We start from the raw sequence: 13180 nt of genomic DNA on the forward strand, positions 1-13180 counted from the left end.
GCACTACGTACAAACTTAGTGAGAGCCTGGTATTCCCCGCTGCCAGCAGTCATACAGACTTGTGTGGGCACCCCTCAAAACCCCTAAGTAGAAGCTATGGTTGCAGTTCTTTCAGCCATTTTAGGGCTTTGTAGGTAAATGTGGTCCAGCGGCATCAAAAGGCAGTTCTGTTTCTAATAAAGATTAAAAAATATTTTTGAATGACCCTCCTTGTTCCTTACTATTATACGGTATTAAAATATAAGAGCGCAGCCAAGGAGAATAGAAAACAAAGAGAAAAGCCTTTAAAAAAAATTCCACATTTTTATATCCTTTCCCTACTAACCCACCACAGAATTCAAGGGTGGGGGATTCGAGGGCTGAAAGAATCTTCATATGGTGCCAAAAATTCCCCACAGATCTCTCCGGTCCCTCAGCATTTGGCTATTTAAAGCAAACACATTGTGTTTTAGATGCTAGTTTAGATGTATTTTCCATATGAGGAGGTGGGATGTCATTAATTAGCTGTTCTTTTGATTTCTAAGTATCACATGTATGTTTCATAAGGGCATGTACTTTTGACAGAGGCTGGAAAAAGGAAATAAAATACAAGTTTCACCAGTTAAGTCTTCTGAGTACAAATGATGGATCAGCAGGGGATTATCATGTGTATTTTATTGCTACCAATGCTGATTGAGCCACATGAGTGTTAATGCAAACCTAGGGGGAAAAAATATCTGGATGAAATCACAGTAACAGAGTTTAAAGTGTTTATTTTAGTCATAATTGCACTGTTTTTACATAATTTCTTTGATCTGTGGGTTGAAAAGAGGCAAAGCCAGTAGTCTACAGTAGAAGTAACCAAAGATAAACTTCACTGTATAGTTTAAGAAAATGAAGTCCATAGTCAGAGATACACACAGGAACATATAGAGCAGGGAGGTGAAACCAGGCTTCATCATGCCAAGAACTACAATTCATTGCCATTTCAGCTAATGGAGTCCCTTTTCTGGATTTCTGCATTTACTTCAACCTTTTAGTGGGCCATGTACCAGAAAAAATCCAATGTAACCAAGCAGTCATGAAAAAAGGGGGGGAAACCTTTACACCTCCCATCCAGCATGACAAAATAAATAATAAATCTGCAAAACTGGAACAGACAGCTAACTCCTCCAGGCCCTTCCTCAGCAGAGAGGTCCAGCTGCTCTTGCTCCATGACCCTATTGGCCACAGATGGTCTTGTAGACCCCTCAGAGAGTCACCTCCAGACTGGGAGCCAAATTCACCATGACAACAGCAATTTGGTGTCTGTGGTGACTTAACAAAACAACCAAAATGCCTCTTTCTTGAAGAAGGAGCCAAGTCCTCTGTGTCTGCTCTCCTACCAGGACTGAATTTGCTCATCAACCTTCCGACCTAGGGAGCTGCAGCACCAAAGCAACTGGCCTGTGACCTCTTGGGTCAGGGGATGAACCAGAATAAACAAGCCTTGTAGTCCCATTTATCTCTCTCTTTTATTTTTTGCCTCTTTATTTTGTTTTCTAAAGCCCAGGAGCATCCCTGACTGAAATGCTTGAAGACTGAGGACATAATGATACTCTTTAATTGCACAAATCCTTTGTCATCTTTATCTCTACCCAGAGGAGAGGAGCTTTGTAGAGGAGCTATGGCCTTTATGTGAGATCTGCTGATGTAGCTGGGAAAACACTCTGTTGCACAAGTCATTTCTCTTGGAAGTGCTCTCTTCTACTGGAAGTCCAAACATGTTTAGGGCATTCAGTGGGTCCCTCCCTGTATATTTGGAGAAAAGGTCTGGGCATTATTTTGTGACTGTTCTTTTCTTTACAGTTTTGCTTGTGTGCAGTTTTCCAAAGCAAGGCCTGGAGGGTTTCATGCAGGCTGATTCTCCCAGAGCCCTCTCTGTAGGAGCAGAGGAAAAGGCAGGTTCCTTTGTGGGACATTTCAGAGCCAGAGCCTACCACAGCTGCCCCAAAATGCTGGCGATTCCCCTCTGGCAGAGCTCCAGGGTGGCCCAGGGAGGCTGAGAGAGGCCCATTCAAACCCTCCCATCGGTCCACTGTCCCATGCACTGTTGGTCTGTGAATGAATGTTATTGCAAAAGTGAATCACACTGCAATGACAAATGTTTCAAAAACAAAGCTATAAAATCCTTGACTCAGTTATTAACTTTAAATGAATTGTTTAGGTTGTTTCCGTCCACACACCCCACCCCCATTAACTTATTCTTGAGGGGAATGTATTTATGGAGCCATGTGCTTCTCACATGGTTGAGGCTAAAAATAGCTTTAGAAACTCATCCCAGCTAAAACGTAATTTAAAATCCAGTTTGTCAGCCTAACACATTGGTCTTTTAGCCTGGTTTCTTTATTTGTAATAATAGCCTTGACCAGTCTTTCGAGTGCTGATTATTTCCGGATTCCCTATACTGTTCCTCTATTCAATAATATATAAATAAACACATTCCTGAGCCTAAGGAAACCCCCAAATTACATACAAAATTTATTTTCTCTGTATGGCCTGGACTTCCGCTTGGGCAACAAGCAGACTTGCTCTCGTAAATACACAAGTGCACTGTGGAGACAGGCAGCATCAGCCTGGGTTTCTTGCTTGGTTGGGGTTTTTTCGGGGAGAGAGAGGCTTATCAATCGTTGCAAGTATATTGTCTAAGTACTGAACTGGTTTTCCCATGTTCTTTTTGTCACTGATCAGCAAATCAGATGCTTCAAAATGTCCTAACCCTCATGGGTCAAATCCTTCTTCTGTTTGTTTCAATATGAGTTTTGTCACTCATTTTAAAGCAGAGACTGTAGCCCATAACAGACAATTATGCAATTCCTGGATGAAAGGGATGTTTTCTCCTTGCCCTAGATAATTAAGTCCAATGCAGAATCTTTCCATTCCCATCACTAGTTGTTTTTTTTTTTAATTGGTCTTGAGATGACTGTGTCCTGAGCTCCAAGGGTTGAAATCGTTTAGAAAGGAGATTTTCAGCCTGGAGTTTATGAATCTGTGGGACAGCAACAGGCAGCTGAGGAAAACAAAAGTAATGTCAGTAGGCTCAGGAACTGCACAGGGATCCCTGTGAAACAAATGCAGCATTCCACAATAAAAATTAGATGGAACGCCACTGATTTTGTTAATATTATGTTATACAGGGGAGAGATTTTGGTCACATAAGAATGCTTAGGCTTGCAGAGAAATGTCTGGTTTCAACACTTTTCTGTCTGAATCCCACTACTCATTTATACAGTGCTAGGCATTATTTATTTAAAAGCATGTTCTTTTTGCTTCCAGAAGTCATGTCAACTAATGATGCTGCATTCTCCCTATCCAATAGGGTGGAAGGGGTCATTTCCCTTTGTACAAACCAGCTGCAGTTTTATTTACTAGACCTTTTTCAGTGCACTTGTATGTTGGCTCACTTCCTTCCTTTTGGTCTAGGTACCTCCTCACATGGGAAAGTTCCTATTTTCCTTCAGCTTTGTTTAACTTTGTCTGGTTTGGGTTACCTGCTAAATTTAGCAATCGCTTCTTAGGTTTATAAATACATATACATATGTGTGTATGTATAATAATATTTACTGTTTAAATCATTTTCAGTCAGTGGCAGAATTTTGCCTTTTCAGCCCTGACTGTTCAGTTCATTTCATCAGCTCTAGCAGGAGTCTTTCTGCAAGGCCAGGTAAGCTTTGTCTGGTGTTTTGCTGAAACAATTGGAGAATGTCAGTGGACTGGAGAGGTATCAAATCTCTTTTCATTTCATTCTTGCAAGTCCTCTGTTTCCTTAAGGATTGTATCATCTATTTTACTTGGTACTGGTTTCTACAATAGTAGATGCCGTTGCAGATACAACCACTGCTCTACTCAAACCAGAACTGTTTGTGGTCCTACTGCTTCCAAGAGGATTGCCATGTGTTTGCTAAAGACAGAACTAACGCTGCCATACTTAATGCATTTGTAAAGATGCTGTAGGTTTAATAACCACAAGAAGGAAACAAACCAGAGCAATTTAAACATTTACAGATTCATTTACCCCCCAAGATGGTGTCCAGTTTAAATCAGTTTATCAGTCATATAACATACGTGAGTGTGCTTGGGATTCTTGGGGCAGGCTTCAGGCTCAGCACCTTTAATCATTGGGGTTTTTTGTTATCTAATGAATCTACAATCTGCAATTTGAATTTCACACACATCCATTTGATCTCTTCAGACCTAATGTCTCTAATTGCATTATTAAGCAAGAATGACCATGCCTTCCAGTCCTTTTATATCCTGTATCTGGTTTACACATACATTCTCCATCTATTTCAGTCAGGGAGTATGGGATTTTTTAGTTGAAACTGTTAAATCAGTGAAAGCCCTAACAAAAGTGAGATTAACAACGAAGGGTGCTTTATACTGGTATAAATTATTCTTGCAGATTGGAACACACTTTGTTTGCATCATCTCGACCTTCAAGGAGGGGGCAGTTACACTCCAGTTATACCAGTTTCAAACTGGAAGAATTAAACTGATGTGAAACCCTTGTGTTCTTTAGCCTCGAGGAACAACTGGGAGTTAAAAGGGCAGAAATCAAGAATGTGGGTAAATGCATGCTAAAACCTAGCATTTAACATGAAATTATGTCTTAATGGCATTTTAACGTGGTTGGAAGGGGCACAATACTCTCTACAAAAGGCAGGAAATTCAGAGTTATCACCTGTGCCCCATCACCTTCTGCGTGCTGGAATTGCTGCTCTTTGACACTGTTACAGGTCTGGCTGCCTCTCAGTTGTCTGCACAGCCCAGTTTCTGCAGCCTCCTCTGACAGGGGCGGCCTCCAAACTCTGGGTGCTCTGCAGCAGCAAATGCCACCATGGGTGACACCCCCAAATGCAGCTTTCAGGCCTCTTTGAAGCTGGAGCGCTCAGGGCTGAGGAGCTGGGAGTTAAAATCTGCTGCTACTGGTATTTACCTTCTGCTTTGGACTCCCTTTGACTTCATTATTTCCTCTATACGTGTCATCGTTAGCAATGCCAGTTAAAAAACATCCCACTAATTCAGTACACTCAAGTAGCTTGAAGGTTGAAGGCTCTAAGGGAAAAAAAAAGCGATTGTGAGATTCATGGTGAGAGCAGAACAGTCCAGGCTCTAACTACCACAGCCCTCCCAGAGATTAAATACACAGCCAAAAGCTTAAGTGTAGCCCAAATTCGGCGCAGCTCCAGGGGATTAGAGGCAGGTAAATATGTGAGGACAAACTCTGGCTTGCTGCTTGGCAGGGACAGGGATTTGGAAACCCAGGCCATCGCCACATCCATGAAAATCAAAGGACAGCAAGCAGGAGACAAAGTTCTGTTCTCTTCGAAACAAAGAGCTGCCAAAATGTTCATGTCAGGGATTTTTTTTCTCTTCCTTTGGGCAGGCACAGCTGGGTTGCAGCCGAGCAGCTCAGGACCTCACCCCCACCCAGGGACCAAAACAGAAAGTGCAAAGATGGGCACGTGTTTAGGGGAGCTCTGTAAACACAACCCCTGCACACAAACTGTTAAGTATATTCAGGATTTGGAGTTTTTGCTTTGGCATCTCGTTATGTCCTTTAATGAAACTACTGGCAATGAGGTAGTCATTTTTTTTCTTTGGTTTGAATTTCTAAAAAGCATAATTTCAGCAATTTTTCTCTGTTCTTACACACACACACGAATTGCTTTAGACAGGAAGAAATTGCTTTAGACAGGAAGAATTTTCTAAACTGAGTTAGACTTGAATCAAATAATTGAAAACCTATTTTTAAAAAGCACTGTGGTACTTTGCATTCTTAAAAAAAATTCTTGTATTCCCAATTGTTTTTCAGTAAACTTTCATCGGTTTGTTTAAAGTTCTGCAAGTGTGAATATTCATATTTCAAACATCTGGCTTGAAAATCAAGCATTTCAGAAGTACTATGTCCCCCCTTACTACAGAATTGTCAGTAAAACTTCAGCAACGACCAACTCACCAACTCGTTTCTTCACCAAGGGGCTGGTTCTGCCTTATTCACACAAATAGGCTTTTCTTTCCCCATTGACCGGAATGGAAGCAGAATCCATCCTGAAATAGTAGCCCCCCTGGTTTAAGCCATGACAAGACACAAACAAATAGACCCTTTGAAATTAGTTTCATCTATTGTGTCCCATTTGTTCTGTGAAGCAGGTGTCAATTGGATCTTTTCCTGTCTGTCTGTGCTTGAAAAGCAACATGTTGTAGTTAAACCCACTTGTAAATTGTAGTATTTTACAGAAGAGCTGCCCCAGGGATCTACTAAAAAGCTACTTGAGTTTAAGAACCAGAAGTCAAAAAAGGGTTAATTTGCTTTCCTGGCCTCCTTCTCTCCATTTCTCGTTCTGTTTCAAGTGGTTTCTTGTTTAAAAAAGATCTCTCTACTTATATGTCTCATACTGTATATGTCTCCATATACAATCAAAAGATTCTTCATGCACAGAGTCTGATCCTGCCTGCACTGAAGTTCATTTATTTGTAAATCATGGAAAAGAATTTCCTTTTATAGTGGGCCCAGCCACAAATTTCCTATTTTCTTGAGCCAACAATGTTATCAACCACCTGCTTTGTGGCTCTAGGGCTAGAAACTGCCTCATAGTTTTTAATCTAGTGAAAAGGCAACTCTGGAACTAAAACTGCAAGAAGCTGGCCCAACTGCCCTGCCAGCTGGTCAGGTTTTCTGGTTGGCTATCCAGAAAAAGCCACCAGCAGCTTCCACAGCAACAAGAAGCCCACACACCTCACATTTTGAACGAATGACATTATGTGTAAGAAAACGCACTGGAAATGTATAAACTGTTACGTGATATAACTGCATGAAATGAACAATGTTATAAAGGCTTGATCAGAGGGGGCTGTGCTGTTTACAGTGACGTGTGCCCCTTTTTTGTACCAGTCTTTCCAAACCCTCCCATGAGGATTTGTGTAGGATTGCACCGCCTCCTGAAGCCAATTCCAACTGCACAAGGATGTTACTAATAAATAGAGAAGAAAAATCGTAGTTGTTCTTTAGCAGCAAGTAACTATCTTGGGCAGCAAGGTGGAGCTCCAGGTATTGCTTTTTCCATGCTGTTTCGTTTCACACTTGCTGTTGTCTTCAGGGTACTAGAGGAGTGAAAATCTTCTACAGACAGGCCAGCTGCCTTGAATGAACACGTACTTTGATCTTCAGTGATTTCCTCAGCTGCAGGTACCGAAGTGCTACACATTCAAACCACTCTCCTTCCGTCTCTGCCTCTCTCTGAGTGCTGAGCACGGCTGTAAAGCCACCACAGCCATGTAGAGAGGAGCCTCCAGCCAACCCAGACCCATGTCTCCAGCCAACCACAGCATTTTGCCCAAAACTTCTGCTTCTGACAGGATCAGGAGAGATGTTTGTGTGATTTCCCGAGAGCCTGGTGAGTGTCTGTGCTCCCTCCCTGCACGCGCCAGGTTTCTGCAAGGCTCTCTGGGCACCTTTCTGCAGCTTCTCTCTGTGCTCTGACCATCTCATTCAGACCCACTCAGACTTCCACCATTCCACCATGGACAGTAGGTGAAGCTGTTGCTATCCAAACTGCACCTGAGAGCACCAGCAATGTGCACATTTGTTTGCCAGACACCACACTGGAAGCCGGGTAGCAGAGAATGGTTTTCCTAGAATTAAATACTTCTGATGAGAGATCCCAGATTCTGTTTTCTTTCTCCATTGCCTTATTTGACATAAAGGCATTCTCCTTTAAAAGCATGTTTCCAGTTATTCCTGTCCTCTCCTAGCTGGGACATTCCCCAGGGAGTCCTTCACTATTAAGTGTTGTGATTATTATTGCAGGTACTGGGGTATCGCAGACATGGGCACTGCTACGAGAAACACTGCACCAAGGGAGAACACAAAAAAAGTACTTGGACGCAGCCTGCACTTTTGGAAGGAGCATCTAATCCAACTGCCCATCCTTAGTCCAGGAGAAATTAATCTGACACCTCAGCAACTTAATAAAAGCATGAAACACATTTGCTGGTTTAAATTATTTCTTCACCTGCTGTAGTAACTCTGAGCCTATTCTTGCTGTTTCCTTACAGCCAAATGCCTCTGCTGAGCATGTTGTCACAATCCCTACAGAACAAAGATTTACTTCCCATAAGACCTTTTTCCCTGCATTTCAGAAAAATATATGTTTTAAAAGACCTGTTACAGATCATTGAGATGTCTCTGCAGGGAATACAGCATTTGTCATCAGGCTCAGACTTGTGCTACCAAGGGCACTCAGAGAAAGAGGCAAATGGCAGGGAAAGAACTTGCCCTCACTCTCCATGTTTCTTCCACGTTTGTTGAACAAAGTCCTTCTCTAATGACAGGATTGCACCATTTTCCTTCTATGTCAGCTTTGGTGTGCAGTGTTTATCTGGAAACATTTTCTTTACAGAAAAGAATGTTTGTCATTAGTACTATTTGGTTCCTGTGCACTGGCTCAAAACTGAGCTGAGAAACTTTAGTGTAAATTCAACAATTGAGTATTCAATTACTGAGCATTAGAATATGCAGGTTTCAAAACCAAATGTTTCACTGATGTGGCATAATTTTGACTTGACAAAGCACTGCTCAAAGATGTTAGGAAATACAAAGTGTTGGCTATCAAGCAGAGGAACTGACTGAGCAAAACCAATGAAATAAAGCCCCTTAATCCCCTTTCCAGGAGGTATAACCAGACTAGGCGGATCCTTCCCTCTGCCAGTGCAGCAACTCACTAACAGGAGTTCAAGCCACTCTGCACAGGCTGTGCTAAAACACCCAAGTGAAGCCTGGTGGCACTTAAAACCTGAAGCCATCAAGAAATTAGCTCTATTTTCTTCCCCTCTGGAAATGAAGGTCTCCCTGCAATGGAGACAGGTGAACTCTTCTCTTAGGAGACAAGCTTTCATTTCACCCACCATTACAGGGTTCACTGTGAAATCCTCCTCTTCCATTCCTGCTGCAGAGCTGTCCTTCAACCTCAACTGGCCTTCTGGTCTTATTATTATTATTATTATTATTATTATTATTGTTGTTGTTGTTGTTGTTGTTGTTGTTGTTGTTGTTGTTGTTGTTTTGTTGTTGTTGTTATTGTTGTTATTGTTGTTATTGTTATTCATTTAAGTTTCTTATCTCCAGAGTCACAAAAGCAGTCCTGAAAAAAAGCCAAATGCAAGCCAATAATGTGATATTTTCCCTGCGGAAGTGAAGGGTTGAAAACCATAGGTGCAGAAGGTGTGAATGTTTATCTCTGTTTCTTTCTTTTTTTTTTAACTCTCAAAAACGCTGGCTGCTACACTGCTCAACATAGGACAAGCCCTGTCAGAAGCGATCAGGAAATTCAGGCCTCAGTCAAACAACAACTTAGGGTAATTTACAGCTTTTTCAGCCATCAGCTGTGCCGGGATCACCTCCTTCCTCTGCTCTTAGCTCCCACCAGACCTGTTTGGGTACTGCCGTGCACCCACAGACTGCGTACGCTCAGGGTGAGCTGCAGCGTTACTTGTTATTTTATGTATTAATTTGAATGTAGTGCTAAATTTGGCTGAGTCAGGTTAGTGGATAAGCCAATCTAATGGCTCACTGCTGCCAAAACAGGGGGCTGCCTCCCTGCTCTGGGCCAGGGGGCCAGCTCTGCCACATGGCTGGCACTGCTGCCAGAAAACCACCGGGAACCAAGGTGACTCAACCAGGAGTCAGATCCTTTACTCCATTTGTAGCACTCAGCTCCACTACACCAACTCTGGCACTTCTGCAGTGCTAAAACTCTCTTCAGAGGAAAAGCATTTGCTGGTTTCACTGTATTTCTCCAAAGAGGCAAAAATTGCCTTGTGGCAAGCTCTTGTGAAAGTCAGCAGAATTTAGAGTCTTTGGGCACTTCTGAAAAACCTTGCCGGCATGCTGGTTCCCACAGTCCCGTACTGCCACAGCTTGGCAAATACTCCAGTGCAGTTGCACATGATCAGTACAAAAATGTGCAGCATATTGAAAAGTGAAAATATGGCAGAGTGTAAAACAAACAGAATTTGGTATTAAAAAACCCAACCTAACTGTTGGGAGACTGGGCTGGACTGTTTTCTCTCTTTTCTCCATTTCCATATTCCATAATTCAGACTTGTTATACATTTCCAGATTGGCTTCAAGTTTTAATAAAGTGGCTGCTGAATTTCCAGCCTGTCACACAGGCACTGTAGAATTCAGAAATCTTGACCCCGGCTGGTGGCAAAATAAGTAGACGGGAAGGAAAGCACCAGTCTAGGAGAAGCAGGAAAATGGAGAACTCTAAGCTAATCAGTCCTTTTAAAGAGAGGGTGATTACTATTCAAGTAGTAATTTATCGAGATAAAGGAACCATGAGTCACAGAGAGACTTAGGTTGCCTGCAGGGGAATGTTATTCTTTTTTCTTTCCTTTTTTTTTTTAAAGAGAAGACCCTTGTGTGTGCATTTGCAGCTTATAGCTAAGAGGTTGGAGCTAGAAGCTAATCAGCCATTCTGTCTCCTATCTGCTGATCTGCTGGCGCTGGGGGAAGGGGAATGTGGGCAAACAGGCATTAAATTCCACCGGCAGGCTACGGGAAGGTATTCCTTGATAAGCAGCATCCAAGATGATGAGCCGTAAAGCAAAGCCCCTGTGAGGAAGCAGGGGAAGAGGTAGGGAAAGCTTTAACCATCTGTCTCAGCCCAGCCTTGCTCAATGCTTGCCAGAGCAGAGGTCACCACCAACAATAATAACCCTGGAAAAGCCAGACGTATGCTTTCCATTCACCAATAATCTACAAAGCGTCTTAGGGTGAAATCCTGGCTCCTCTGAAGTCAATGGGAGCTTTGCCAACGACTTCAGTGGAGCCAGGTTTTCATCCCTGATAAATTTAAAGCAACCCCCAGGCTTAAAGATGAAACAATGGCATCCTGGAGAGTGGGTGCAGGCTGAAGACCAGCAATGCTTCTCTGAAAAGCTGTCAGATCTCACAGACAGGATGCCTCCAGAGTCCTGGAGCAATACCAGCATGGACAGTAAAGGGCTAAAGTGGACAATCAGGTAAACACCAATAATTTTTAACTGCTGGGACTACTTCAGTATAGGACCCCAGTGAGTCTTGATACTGAGACATAAAACCCAGCGGTCCTTTTCACTTCTGAGATAAAGCATACAAAGTGAGTTATGTTGGTTTATATTATATCATACTAATTTTTTTTCTCTCCCCTCCTTATCCAGAGATTCTCATGTTGGCCTTAAAGGTTGTCACCAGGTGGCACTCATCCAAAGAGAGCATTTTTTACACTTGACCAGGTACAATCAATGAAATGGACTGAAATGTTCATTTCAGTCACCAGGACCACCCAGCCTCTGCAATGTGCTGTGTCTCAGTTAGGCAATACTTCATTTTTCAGGACTCAACACCAAGTGTAGGTGCCTGCACAGTGATGAAGAGGGGTTGGCCCTGGGCAGTGTGGTGGGACAATATGTGGGGTGGTAAGCTGTGATGGCTGCAGCAGGAGACAGGAGCATCACCGTCAGGACATGCCAGTAAGGACATCACAAATTGAGCCCTGGACAGAGAGAGTTTCTTGGCCTGGAGCACTGAAGGTGTCACTGAAGTGGCATTTTTGTTGGCAGGCTGGTGTAAGGGAGACCATGGGCCCTTCATCCAGCAGTGTCACAGCTGTAGCCAACAGGCTCCTGAAACACCTCCCGGGAGAGTGTCCTCACCATGCGGTGGGGGCTGCAACATGGACAGACACAACCTGCTCCTGAAGCTGTGCAATGAGGAACGTGGGATCTGCGAGGTATGAGAGAGGCAGGACGTCAGAGGGGCTCCCACAGCTTACTGACTGCCCTCACATGAGCTGAGCTACACCACCTAACTGGGCCCTATGGTGGTCATCAAAGAGCTTGGGCTCATGGCATTTTCCCTGGCACTGGCGAGGAGCTGGGAGTGCACAGGAGCTGAGTCTGCCTCTATCACTGAAGGGAAGAGAAATGGAAGGTAAAAGCTGGAGGTGGAGGGGTGAGGTGTGAGCTGTGAACCTTCACAGGGAAGGAACTATCACAGGAATGTACCTCTCTTACCCCTTACTGTCAGACCCACTTGGTGATCCACCTCCCTGCTGAGTGCCCATAACCATATCCCAGGAGCAGCAATCCCCTCAGGCTAGCGATGGATTTCCTCCTCCTGGTGAACCCTGACTTCATTTTCCAGGGACTAAACGGTGGCTGCTTGAGCAAGTGTCCACCCAGCTGGGAAGAGAGAACTTTCCCCTTTGCTTTTAAATCCATCTCCCCTACAGGTCGTGATTCAGCTGTCTGGATTCATCGATGAAGTCATGTGGTGATTGAACAGCGTTTGTGACTTTAAGCAGGCTTCTCCAGAGCACATGTGCACACTCCTGCCTGCCTGCCCCAGACAGCCACACAGGGAGCAGTGCCACACCCAAGTGCTGCTTTTACACCAACTTTTTCCAGTGGGAAGAGGCTTTGGTTCCTCACTGCCTTCCTCTCACAGCTGAGAGCAGCACTGCTCTGTCCCTCCCCAGCTTTGCACAACAGCTCAATGCATTAATGTGCCACGAGGAGACGCACACCAGTACGGGCCCATCTCATCTGGATTAAAGATGTCTTTTGGTTCAGTTTCGTAAGGCAAGGGAGAACTTGCATTACCCAGAGCTCGGCAGCAGACCCGTGTGTGTGTTTTTCACCAGACTGTCACTCAGACTGTTTCACATTACGAGCCTTCAGTCTTGCTCTGGCAGTCGATTTGTACTATTAAGCTCTGAAATACAGAACTCATGTGGCCAAGTTTCCACTTTTCTTCAACAGCTGGGATGCACTGACAGCCACTAGGTATGACCAGACTTTGCTAGACCGGGAGGACACTTGTGCCTCTTGGCTGCCAAGCCTGCCTCCTGTAGCTGCCCTGTTTCTGCTCGCTGCCACCAGGATCACAGCAATGGTGGCAGGAGGAGAGCCCAGGCCGACCGATGACAGCTGAAGTACATCAATATTTTGATTAGCCCAAGGAATGTTTGGGTTAAAAAAAAAAAAGGCACCACATTTTTAAAAAGCCACATGATGGTGCACAGGCTGTTATGACTTTATGCTGTATCAATAGCTCCAAATGATCCCCCGTGTCACGGAGAGCATCAGTGCCATAGCGGTTATTTTTCAACAAGTG

This window comes from Aphelocoma coerulescens, chromosome 3 (assembly GCF_041296385.1).
Source record: "Aphelocoma coerulescens isolate FSJ_1873_10779 chromosome 3, UR_Acoe_1.0, whole genome shotgun sequence".
Classification (NCBI taxonomy): Eukaryota; Metazoa; Chordata; class Aves; order Passeriformes; family Corvidae; genus Aphelocoma; species Aphelocoma coerulescens.